The sequence below is a fragment of the Cibotium barometz genome, chromosome 31 (assembly GCF_041138505.1).
Source record: "Cibotium barometz isolate CiBa-2024 chromosome 31, ASM4113850v1, whole genome shotgun sequence".
NCBI lineage: Eukaryota > Viridiplantae > Streptophyta > Polypodiopsida > Cyatheales > Cibotiaceae > Cibotium > Cibotium barometz.
Genome location: NC_141076.1, coordinates 23,502,713 through 23,516,663, shown reverse-complemented (window position 1 = coordinate 23,516,663; position 13,951 = coordinate 23,502,713). Strand labels below are relative to the sequence as shown.

At 37.7% G+C, this 13,951-nt stretch overlaps 1 long non-coding RNA gene across 1 annotated transcript; it reads right to left on the bottom strand.

Moving 5' to 3' along the window:
• Nucleotides 1-11,999: 11,999 nt before the first annotated feature.
• LOC147620644 (uncharacterized) lies at nt 12,000-13,644 on the bottom strand. The gene is made up of 4 exons (XR_015270055.1): nt 13,278-13,644; nt 13,086-13,185; nt 12,722-12,952; nt 12,000-12,624 (listed from the first exon to the last, which is right to left on the bottom strand). It is a non-coding gene; the product is annotated as an uncharacterized LOC147620644 (long non-coding RNA).
• Between the last annotated feature and the right edge of the window lie 307 nt (nt 13,645-13,951).

Below are 13,951 nucleotides of genomic sequence, written 5' to 3'. Positions count from 1 at the left end.
ACCTCAAAGCAAGTATAAACCAAGAGAGTGCAAATATCACCCACCTGACTTTAACAAGCCTCACACAACCTTCTTATGGTCGGAAGTCTAAGTTCTGATAATTTCTCTCTTGCAAGAAAACTCTCAACTTTGGAGAGACCTATTTGATTAGATGAATGGGAATCTAAGAGCCCACACAAAAATTTCAACATGAACCTAAAGAGGAAAAGGATGAGTCCTTCACAACCAAAAGCAAAGGATAGCCAAAAGTACCTATGGACAAGGTAGCATACTACGTTGAGAGAAATGAATGATGTGTTACCTATCATGTACAAGGGAATGGAAGGACTAGGAAAGCCCATCACTCATAGGCACAAGCCTCATGGTGGTGTTGGTGTCAATATAATCACCAAGGATTGATGGAAGGTCTAGGGAAGCCCATCATTCATAGGCACAAGCCTCATGCTAGTGTTGGTGTCAATATAATCACTAGGGATTGATGGAAGGTCTAGGGAAGCCCATCACTCATAGGCACAATCCTCATGGTCAAGATTACCAACGTGAACATCGCTAAACCCTCGTTGAGCATCATGCAAGATAGAAATAACAAAACCTTTCGACTAAGTTTCCAACACACATTTGTTGTGATGGATTTCTAGAGAAGAGGGTCATACACAATGATCCTTAGAAGGTCTTATGAGAGAATCAAGGCTGGTTCATGATTGGTAAAAATCATATTTACGTAATGATAACGAGTCCCATAAGATAAACCTAAAGACATGCAAGATTCATCCCATGGGTCGAGGCATTTTTCCTAATAAGTCTAACACCACTATCTAAACCGTCGGTCAACATGTGTAGATGTTGTAACAAGTTATTGGAGAGTCAAGATAAGAACTAGGATTGGGTTCATGTCTTGGCAACCATAGACACTCTTCCATAAAATCTTGGAACAAGGCTTTGAACCAGGAGTAGCTATACTAGTGATTCTTGTAGCAAGAGGACTCCTCCACAGAAGGATCTACTTTTGCATTGGACATAGTCTCACTTGACCAAGAAGGAGAAAACCGCACAAAAAATCTAAGAAGTATCTTATCTCTATGGAGATGGATCTTGCCGTAGAACTACTCTAGATAGTGGGAAGCTGACCTAAACAAGATCACCTTTCAAGCCAAGCCAATGGCCAATAAAGGTGATTAGGAGCCCATGAGCTTTGAACAAGTAAAGCTCTACCCCCGTGAGCCACTAGATGATGCAAGGTTAGTAAAGTCAGGGTTGAGACAAAGAAAGAAGCCAAACTCAAGGAACTCACAGAGTGTCAAGTGGAAGATTTGAGGTAAGTGCCCGAGTACTTTAATCCCTATAATATTGGGGACAAGGTGATGCATGGTGAGAAGGATCAAAGAAGCCTAGGTAGAGAGCCACATGCTTCATGTGACGACCCCACCGAGCTCAAAGAAGTAAATCTAGTTAGCCCACGATTGAAAATCATAAGCCAATGTGTATTTTCCAAAGACGTCACCCCCTAAGCAAGGAGGAGAATCAATAGCCTTGCTTTAAGAATTTCATGATGTTTTTTCTCATTAAACCCACTTAAATGCCAATTTTGGTTTAAACATGGAATTATCCTTCAAGCTGGATACATTCTCTCTCCAAGAACATCTCCATAGCTGAGAACAAAATCAGCGTGATCTTGGAGTTATCACCACCCATCAACTATAAGGGGGTACAAAGATTCATGGGCACATAAGGTATTACAAAAGATTTATCTTCTTGTTTTCCATATACACCAGACCCTTATATAAAGTGTTAATTATCTTTGAATGGACAGACACATGATGCCAAGGGCCATACAAAAAACTAAATATATCATTCTGCCAATCGGGATATAATTTTTCACGTGCATATCCATGCTTTATTATTTGCTTTTGGATGCATGTTAGCATAGTCAAGGAATCAATGTGATGCTAAATGCAACTACACAAATATTGAGAGAGAGCGGGGTGGGGGGGTTACTTGTGGTATATGCCTAAGAAGTATAGGCATTACATCCTAGCTACCACCACCACCACCATCCATCCACCCACCACCACCACCATCACTATCCATCCATCTATCCATCCATCCATCCATCCACCACCACCCCCCAAAACCACAACTGCCACAACCACCACCACCACCACCACCACCATACACCAACACCATCACCATCACCATCACCCCACCATCCACCACCTCCTCACCCTAAATTCCTTCCATCTTCTCATCTACCCTCCCCCCTTCTCTGTGTTGAGATTTTAGTGATCTAGCATCCATTACTATTAATCCTTAGTGGATAATGGTATGTGCACCTCAGGGATAAAGTTCCTAAGGTTGTAAGCTCTCCAATTACCATGGTTAATCTCAGTAGGCATGGTAGGTACTTCCCTTGAGTGTGGAGTCACTTTTAGGTGAGTCAGGTGAGACAACCAGGGGGAGATAAAGGTAACTTAGGGATTCTAAGCACTTACCTTCATGGAGATCTATATATTTGTGGTCTCTACACTCATTGGACACAAGAGATGAGACTATAGCTTTGTGCTACATACCATTTGTTGGCAATATACTTGGTGGTTCCTTTGTGGGAAAAAGTATTCTCTCTATTGCATTGAGGTAATCATGGTGTTTATCATTTATTATTTCCATTTATGATGTTTATTACCTAGTGCATCTATTCACTCTAAGTCATTAGCATTGTGTATGCTTATTTGTGGGATTGTTTATGCTTCTCAATCTAAGTGATTAACATCATTAGCATTGCAATCTCATCTATTTTCTGACTTGGTGTCAGAGCCTCCCTTCTTGGGACCTTTCTCTATGTGAAGTGTGTGGGTTTCATGGGTGATTTGTTCACTATCATTCTCTCTTACAATTAAGTGGAAAATGGTGAGATATTTCTTTATTGCATTTGTTGCATGAGTGGGCTGATTTCCTTGAGAGTGGCACTTTGAAGCATTTAATCAAGCCCTAACCAAGCTCTTTGTGAGTGGAATCACATTCATTTGTGTGAGAATCTTCATTACCCTTAGCGAGCAGCATCTTTGTGAACATTATCTTGTGGTGCATTTGTTTTCCATATACTTGTGTAAGTGGCATGCTTAAGATTAAGAGAGGGAAGAGCATTGTTTCATCTTCATCTTGGGTACAAGAGAGTGAGAGGAGAGAAGCATCTTATGTGGGAAATCTCTATGTGAGAGACCGCTAAGCATTGAACCATTGAGAGAGAACGAGCAAGAGACAAGATTGAAGCTAAGATTGGAGATTATTCTCAAGGCCATCATCAACAAGAAGAAGCCCTTGAACAACATCAAGCTCAAATGGAGTGCAACTTGGATGATAGAGCTACAACATAAAGAAGGTATTCATTTATGTTTTCTGTGTGCCAAAACAAGAAATAGGCCTTGATTGGAGGCTCCAATTGAAACATTGTAAGACTCATCCTTGACAAGTTGAGGGCTTGTGAAGCTCACCTTAGAATGTTAAAGACTAGTACCTAACTCTCCAAAAACAGAGCTCATGATATTTGTTATGTACCTGACATCAGAGTTGAGTTCTCTATTGTGTTGAGCAGAGAAGAAAGGTCAACTTAGAGGCTTTCATTAGCCTTACCCTGTAGCAAATCACACGCATCATGTGAGGGCTTATGTAGTCCTATTTGTGTAGTTTGGCTTAGCAAAAGACCTATCCAAAATTGGTGCTTATGTGAGCACACAACAGCATCTCCAACAGTTGGGTTCGGAGCCTGTCCATTGCAGAGAAATAAGTGCTAATTACACCTCAACTTAGCCCCTAATTAGTGGATAATCGAAGCAATTGCTAGCATCATCCTTTGGTGCAGCTCAAGGTATAGCAACACAATAAAAAATAGCTCAATTTAATCCATGAATCAAGGAGAAACTGAAGGCTACATACCATTTGTTGGCAATATACTTGGTGGTTCCTTTGTGGGCAAAAGGCTTCTCTCTATTGCATTGAGGTAATCATGGTTTTTATCATTTATTATTTCCATTTATGATGTTTATTGCCTAACTACTTACATGCTTAGTGCATCTATTCACTCTAAGTCATTGGCATTGTGTATGCTTATTTGTGGGATTGTTTATGCTTCTCAATCTAAGTGATTAACATCGTTAGCATTTCAATCTCATCTATTTTCTAACTCTCTGTATTATATTGACATCTTATTACAATCATCTGCATCCTCTCCCTTCTCTCCTTAACTTTCATGATCTTCTTTAATTTTCTCCATCTTATTACAATCATCTCCATCCTCTCTCTACCTCCCTTCTCTCCTTAACTTCGTCATGATCTTCTCTAATTTTCTCCCATCTGTACTCCCCTCCTCTAAGTCCAAATCCTTTCACTCCACCTTTCTACATATCTCCATCCTCTCCATCTAAATCCTTTCACTCATTGCCTCTCTACGTATCTCCCTCCATCTAACTCTCCCTCCCCTCTTTTCATATATCCCTATCATCTCCCTCCTCACTCATTCCCTGCATCCATATATCATCTCCAAGTTTGTATAATATCGTTCCATTCATCCCCATATATTCTTCCTCTCATATTCTCCCTCTCTCTCCCAGTTTGTATAATATCGCTCCCTTCATCTCCATATCATCTTCCCTCTTCTTCATTGCTTCTCTTCTCTCCCTCCCTCCGCTGTCTCCCTCCCTCTTTCTTGACTCTTTCCTCCCCTCTCTCTATATTATATTGATATCTTATTACAACCATCTCTATCCTCTACCTATCTCCCAATCCCCTCTCTTTCACTCATCACCTCTCTACCTATCTCTTTCCTCTCGATCCAAATCCTTCCACACATTGCCTCTCTTCTATCTTCATCTTTATCGCTTCTCTCTTCTATTCCTCCCTAACTCCCTCTTTATCAATTTTAGGGTTTGAACCTATCAACATGAAATTCATGGCCAAATTCATTTATATACAAGATTCCAATGTCATAATAAAGATACATAATTAACATAAGACTAATTCAATCCAATATTTGCATAATGGTTTTTCCATAACAAGATTATTGTTTGTAACACAGTCACACAATTGTACAAGAGGATCTTTTACAATTTCCTTATCTGGATCAACACAAACTATATTCAATCTTGTAGTTTTTGCTTCTTCTATAACATCTCAACATCCAGCATATAAGTCAAGCACCACATACATACTCCTTATGTAAGATTTAATGATTATTCTCCAAATCTCTACTCCTTGTTATAAATCTCGTTTAAAAAATTAACCACAAATAATTCTTGTTGTAACAATCAGCCCATCGATTCACAAGAATACAATTTTTGAGTAGGAAACTCTTACCTCTAAAAACTTTTCCATCTTTCGATCTCTTCCACTTGGGGCCCTGACACGGATCGTACATAGTATCAAGCTTGAGATAGCTAAGGTCCCACACACTTAGGAGGCTATGAAAAACCCCGCATCATGAAGTGAATATATATAGTTATGAATTATAATTTATATATTTTAAAATCCATAATTAATTTTTTTAAATTATATATTTTATGTATATACATAAATAAAAAATATATGGCTACTTAATATTGACAACATCAGATACCAAGTATGGTCGACTTTGACATTATTAGGACTTACTCTCAAAATAGATATTTTTCTAATTGTGCCTTGTTTTAATGTATATATTTATTTAAATATTTAATAAAAATATTAACATTTTGATTATATAAGTTATATTTTGATGTATATATTTATTTAAATATTTAATAAAAATATTAACATTTTGATTATATAAGTTATATTTTGATTTTGTTATGAAGTATAAATTAGTTAATTGTAAATTTTTTATAATAGATTAATAATATAAAATTTATATTCTTGAAATTCAATGTTACATTAAATGATAATTATTACTTTAAAATCAAATTTGGCACATTTATGATGATGACATCAGCCTTAATGATCATTAGGATATTTTATTCTTTCACAGTTATCTAACCACATCAAGATTCAAAATCTATATATATTATTTTTGTAATGGCATTCATTCTTCTAATTCACACTTGCTCCTCTATTTGCGCTTTTATGACGACTTTCTTGTATTTTTGATTTCTCGGACATGATCTAATAATTCCACATCCAAATTTTAATTTGTGGAAACTATCATCTATGTAGGTGGATTAGAAGGTGATCTTGTTGTTAAAAACATTTAAGGTCCATTATATATTGTCAAACCTCATGGTTTCAATTTTAGCTCCACAAGTAATTCAAAAGTTTTTGCAATCAAGTAGAAGACAACGGACGATGATGTTACTGATCTCATACATGTCAACTCTGCAAGTCCTACATACCATTCTGAAATGAGAAATCTCTAGCTAAGCCTCTAGAAACAATTTCACAAAAAATAGGAATAGAAGCATAGTTATTCCTTATAGTAGCGAAAAACTATCATTTGTTGTCAATAGCCTAAACACAATGGTGAAAAGTAAAAAAATATTTTAATTAATGTTAATTCATGTATTCATTGTATTTATTCCCAAAAATTAGGCATTAAAATAGTAATAAGATTATTTTAAAATGAATAACTTTTGTTAAACTTATCAGTGTTTAAAAGATAAAATTAAAGCTAGTTTCTCTCCCTCAATGTTGGACGTAACCGTATAGTTCCCCCTATTGAGGGCCACATATAGCTAGATGGGTCTCTATTAATGCAAACATGCATACATAAAACATTTGTATCTTGAATGCAAGGTTCTAGTCATTAAGTAATAAAAACAAGTTATATGGGCTTTTACAGTTCTTGTAATTTCTCAACTGAGGGGGGAGCATGGGAAGGTTTTGTAAAGATTGGGACAACAGATGTGGTCGGTAACCAGAGATATATATATATATATATATAATTTGGTTCAGAGAGGTTTTGCATGTTCCCAACACAGACGCTGAGGTGGGAAGTGTGATAATGGCCAGATTTGCTGCAACACAAGATTTAGGAAGGCCCAGGCGGTGTGAAACTGCAAGGTCGCATGATTCTGAAGGCTCACAGGGGGCCTATAGGTACGAGTCTATACATACTACAAAGTTAATTATACAGATGTTGGCTTACCCACCATGGTAGGTCAACTATGTGGATATCAAGGTGATCGATGTTGTGTCCAAGGACATACAACACACGTGCTATACCGTGACCACATAGACATTGACTGTGATATCACCAAGTGATTCATTCGCATGTAGATGGAAAATTAGGTTTTCTTTTTTTCTTTTCTTTTCTTTTTCTATTGTAGCTCATGTGTTGAGTGCAAGAAGGAAACTTACAAACAAACCTATGCAAGCAAGATTTTAATAGCATATATGCAAGCAAGAATAGAGAAGAGAAGAGCTCACTTGTATTCTATTGCAAGGAAATGAATGTGTAGTGATTAGTGTCAAAAATGACTTATCTACAAGTGACTACTCCTTACACTAGGTCGCCGGCCAAACTTAACAATAGTTTGACAACTATTACTAAGTCTTAAGCAAGTACGTACATGAAGTCCATAAACTTTTCACTTATGTACAAGTGACTACTTTTCACACTAGGCTACCCGCCAAACTTAAAAATAGTCCGATCACTTACTAGTCTTAAGCAAGTATGTACATAAAATCCTTAGACTTTATCTATTTGAAATTAAACTCAAGGTAAGGTCTCTTGATATGTTCTAACACCATCTTACAAAAGAGAAGTGCCCGTTCGAGTAGGTAACAAGACAAAACACCTTGCGATAGGTCGGATGGATGAAATCATGTTAATCTACAGAGTGGTTAACATACTCCTTTGCATTTCAATCAAATGAATCGAGAAGATTCCGAGGCCCATTTCTAGGTTTCCTATGGAGTGGGGATATTATGGATATGGTTACATCAACCATGGTGGGGATATTATGGATATGGTTACATCAACCATGGTGTGGATATGGCTCCATCAGCTATGATGTTCCTTGTGCAAGGAGTTAAATTCTGAGTTTGAGTATATACATAGTCATTGTGCAGGAAGTGCAAATTTAGAGCCGTGTTATTGCAAGGGGGGTTGTGGATTTTACAGGTGGAATCGTTATTGCCAATTGGTTGGTTGTGCAGCCGGCTTATTTGTTGCATAGTTCTAGTTCGGGTTGTAGATTGTCTACATAGCACCGACAGTTTTCTTGTTGTGGTATTGGATTTTTCGTGGTGGCTTTTCTTCTTTGCTGGCTTATCAGGTGGTGGAAGATCTTGGAATCTCACTTGCCAGCTTCTTGTTGTTGTGAGTTGTGAGTGCCAGCTTCTCGTAAGCTTTGCCCTATTCCTCTTAGCGGGGGCTTATCTTGTTGTCGTTGGATTTCATTTGGCGACTTTTCGGGACCTTGCCAATGATTTTGTCATTTGTCCACGTGAGCAGCTACCGTAAACGCGTTCAACCCGGCGTCGGCAAAAGCAACCACCCTGTGGAGCCCGAGCTTGCGTTAATGCTATCCGACGCGCCAATCTTGTAATTTGTTCACGACATCAATGTTAATGCTGGATCTGGAATTGCAAGTGGAATTGCGCCCAACGACTGTAAATGCCTCCAGCCTAGCACTTCCATTGTTCCAAAACTACACTAGGCTTCCACGACCTTTAAATGCCCATAGTGCTCCTACAGTAGCCAAGGTTGCCACCAAAATAGCAATACCTACACACAACCCCCAAGATATATCAAAAATTAAGCCTTTAACGATGTAAATACTAACTTATTAAATTTCAACACGTGTTGCCTGATAATATAACTTAGCAAAAATCAAGGTTTAAACGGTGTAAATACTATTACACTAACTTGGAAAATTTCAACCTGTGTTACCTATGATGATATAAAGTCTTTTGCCACATAAACGCTTTGTACATCCTCCTCCACCCGCATGTGGGCAACCACTTTGCCTAGTTTGGCACGTATCACTTGAGGAATTGCCTATGATAGAAGGTGGTGGATTAGTTATGGTGAGTAAACTTGATTACAAGTCTTTGCTACCCTACTAAGTAGCCTAGTCCTTGCCCTTGGAAGAGAATCATGCATGCCTACCTAGGGGAAATTTAAACAAGCTGATTAGTTTTCAAAAGGATTGTTTGCAAGATTTAGTCTCTACCCAAACATAAAGGAAAACAAAAATGCACAATATCCCTTGTTTAGACAAAAGAATTATTACCTTAGGTTTAGACAAAAGAATTATTATAAAAACCTATGGTCTCTTCCATTTCCTTTATAAGTAACTGAAGAAGGAAGTTTCATGTAGGTGTGAGGGTGAACCATGAGAGGAGAGGTTCAAGTTCAAGCACTAGAAAAGCCTTTCACGTAGTTGTAGGGAACCAACCTCCCTTAATAATTTGAGCTTGATAATTTAAATCAAATCAACAATCAAATCCACCCACCTTTTTTAATACTTTTGTAGTGACCCCTTTACGAAGGTACAATTACAAGGTCATTGTGTTACAACCATTGTCATGAAGAAGTTTAGTTTTTAAGATTTTATAATACAATTGATGAATTTGATTTAAAAACTACATCTGTGAGATGGAGATTTTTATTATAAATTTGAATTAACATCAAATATAATGAAATTTAATTGCATAGCCCAATTTTAACAAGCTAGTCACGAAAACAATCGACTCCCTCTTATACCCATGATTTCTAATGTAACAAAGTGTGGAAAACTGTTCCATAAAAAAGGTAAAGTAAAAGAGCCACTAGTACTAAATAGACCCATTTCATAGTATTGACCATATTTCCTACCCATTAGCAACATATTAACAAAGTTTTGACAAATAACTCCAAACAATGTAATAGACAAACAATTGCAGCTTGATTGTTAAGTGTTTGTTAACAATAGAGAGTAGAACCATTTCCATCACTAGGATCCAAACAAGAGTACATGCAAAAATGGTATTAGTGGTGCAAAAAGTCACATAATTACTCAATCCAATAATGGATACACTTCATGAATACATTGTTGCATGGATGTGAAGCCCATAACCATAACTTGACTAATCTATACCATCATGTGTGGGGCCAAGTGTGGCTTCAACATCCAACTTTGCTTGCATTGTCACTTTCCATTTGCGTGTCGCTTTTGGAAAAGACTTCAAATTGCATTCATTGATAATTTTTCTTTTTCTTTTAGTTAGTACTCCCTCGATGAATGGCCTTGCACGCTTTAGTGAGCTCCCAAACCCATCCTGAATTGGTTACAATTCACCACATGGATGGGAGTCCACGTTGGAGATGGAAGGCTTCATTTGTTGAACTAAATTGAGCATTTGGTTTGCCATTTTTTGCACATGTCATAGTAATCATGGGTGCCCACCTAGCATGCATATGATATGTAAATATAAAAAAAGAAAAGACACACATGGTTGAATTATACTTCGTGTCTTACATGATATGTCTAGAGTTTGTTGGATAGTGAGATGGAATTGTTGGAGCATTGCATTCATGTCAATGGTATTTTCACTGGGATGTGTACGCCCTCCACCAATCGAAACCGTTACATAAAAAAGGTAAAGAGCATAATTGGAAAGTTTTTAATAAACAACCCATTATGAATAAACACCACTTACTTTCAACATCTTCTTTGTCAATGTGTGCTTCACTTTGAAAATCCATACACGCTTCTAACCTTCCAGGATCTACAAAAAATCCAAAAAAACATGCGCACACAAATTTTGCTTGTAAATACTTGATTGAATCCGTGTGTAAAACAAAATATAGGATGCTCATTATATCCAAATGTAACTAACCTTTATTGTGTCCACAATTGTTATTGTACATGTTCATTGTTTTTGAAACAATGCTATGTACATGTAATCCATTGAGTATCAACACCTTGATTTGGTGCTTACACATGTTACCTTTCATTGCCCATTTGCAATTGCAACTAGTCCACTCACAATATGCATTTTGGACTTTGTACTAGTGGTTTGTTCTAGATAGGCTCCTCACTTTTGCATGTGCACGCAGTTCATTTAGAAAAATCACATCCTCATCTGTAATGGATTTCGCGCGCTCTATTGAGTTCATGAGCACATCCAAAATGTTGAAGTTTCTCTTGAAACCTGCATCCTTCAGCATATCCTGATACCAGAAGTATGCATGACATGCTCCAACTAGGTTGTGGATGAGCCAATCAATGCGTCGACCATGAATGGTGCGGCACTCGCTTAGAAAACGGCTTTTCAAAAGCCCAAGGTATGTGACTCAATAGAACCATTCATATCTTGGTCTGCACGGGGCAACATTCGTGTGGCACGAACCCACATCCCTTCAAAAAATATGTACATGCATGTACTTGTCAAAATTTAATCTCCATGCCTTAGAAAGTTGTGAAAATAAGACACGTACCAATTTTTTTTTGTAGCCAATGCTCTTTGACGTACGCTATGAATTGATATTGTGTGTGTGGTAAGTCTCTAAAAATGCTTCTACTAGATTAGATGCCTCTATTTCCTTGTCCTTTGAGCTCTGGCTTGCTAACCCACGCATGTTCATAATATGCCCGAGATCCCTGAACATTTGTGCTCTCACATTTGGATCCGCAACTTTTCTAATTAGATGTTTGAGCCAACATTGTCGAACATGCCAGACACACGAATAAATTGACAATCCAAACACTGCACTACACATAACATAAAAAAACAACTTGATAATGCAAATTGGATTTAAGGACATACCAAAGTGCATTTATCTATGCTTGGGAATCGTCGACCATGAAAGCATTAGGCTCCCAAAATTTCTTGTGGTCTAGCACGCGATTCCTTACGGGCTGCTAGCCATAGCTTTGTATCATCACTAGAACATGATGAAGTGATGATCCATGCTGCTGGTATACCATTTCAAAAAGAATTGAACACCAATATATTATAAAGATGGAACTAAACCCATAACAATAAATTAGTATTAGTACAAAACTCTACAAATGTGATACACTACAAAGCATATAACCATCCTCAATTACCTTGTACCTGTTGTTCACCAAAAGTTGGATGTATGGCTAACAAGCTATTGTTGCCATAAGTGGTCATCATCTCTAGTTGCCATGTTGTTTGAATGCCCAAAATAAATGAATTCTCCTTTGCCTCATGAAATGGCTGGTAACAAAAGACTTGGGTGCTATTAGACATTGCCCACTTATGAACACTCTTTGCATCATCCGGATCTGTTTGAAATGTAAGAGTATCCAACTTGCTTGCAACTTTTTAAATGTCACGCAAAGTAAGAAGTGTATCTCTGACGGGCCGAAAAGTCCCATCTTCAAAGCTCCTTTGCACAAGATGAATATGATGACGAAAGACTTGTTGTGGCGCAAAACCCTTATAGAGCATATCGCAAATCCAATGCTTTATTTTGATAGATAGCCATGGTGCAAATAAAACCCTTGTTAATGGATTAGCTTGGCTTTGTGGCCCATGGCAAATCTCACCTTGGTAATGCGAGCAATGTCGGGTCACAAATATAATTGTGAGACAAGGAGTTGACATTGACAACCAACATGGTGCCTTTTGGATTGTACTCATCTTTTGGCATGATCTTTGGATTCAAAAATTTCGCGAGCATCACGAGGCCCAAAAGCACACCAATAACTACAAAAAAAATGCAATTTTACCACACTTAGTTGTTATTGTAAAATAGATAGTTAACAAAGACATGCTAATATAAGGGGTGATAGAATGTGCTTACGCAATCAAGCTAAGAAAGCTATCTTCATTGGGCTTGCTCAAAGTTTCGAGTTGTTTTTTTTTTTCGTCCATTGAACTCGAAAGTTTGTTGGTGCATCCGATCTCTGATTTTCACTGAAAACAAAATCCGAAACTCTTTCCCAAGAAATGTATGCAATGTTCAAAGCATTGTACTTCGACAAAGGATCTTCAAGGATCTCCCATTTTAAATCGGAAGCAAAATGACCCGAATCTAGTTTTTGTGCCATAATACGTCATCAGGTATTAATTTTTTTTTTTAATATATAAACTATTACAATGATGATCCAAAAAATGGGGTATAAATGTTAACAAAAATTACAAAATAAAAGGTCAAACATACTCACTATTCGGCACATATGAGAGAAACATCACTGGCCTTCGTGCTCTTTTGGGAAACAATTTTCTTTATTGATACTAATCAGTTGGATGGATGAAGGCGTTGGGCTATGCCATAAAAATTCAGAAAAAAGTTTAGATTGTAGTGATAATATTAAGAAAAATTAAATCTAAATTACGAGTAAAATGTGTACCCTAACCTGCTAGTATAATCCCAACGTTTATCTGTTGTAGACATGGGCTTGTAAATACAGGTGTGTCGTGCTCCGAACGTGACGCCGTGGTCTGTGCACTTGGGCTGCTTTTCGATGCCCTACAGTGCCCACACAGCCTTCTACGCAGCGTGTTTTGCTGTACTGAGCCAGTTGTGGACAATTTCCTTGGCCCACTGCTCCCGTAGCCCAGTGTAGTTCAGGAACGGGCAAAGTGCCGGCCTGGAGGCGGATTTCGACTTGTAGAGCGCTGGGCCGATTCCACCTGCTTCGTTGTGCCCACATATCTAAATTATATGGTTTTAACCACACTCAAGGATGGTTTTCAACGAGGAACACTTACTCTCTGTATCTTGGCTGAACACAATGCTAATCAATGCACTTAAATACATCAAGATTTAATGGACAACATGATCAATACAAGAAGTAATTTGTTGAATTAACAAGAGACGCAGAATGAGCCGGAACGGCAGACCCCTCAACTAATGCATATTGATCTTGGCAGGATCAAGTACATAGTGTCATGGGTATTTCTGACCAAATTTCTATACCAATGCATATGAATATAGTATTGCTCAAAAAATGTGGTTGTTGATGTAGATCTACAACTCACACTACCCATGTGTTTGTACACATTGATATCTCGAGGTGGACAAAACTCA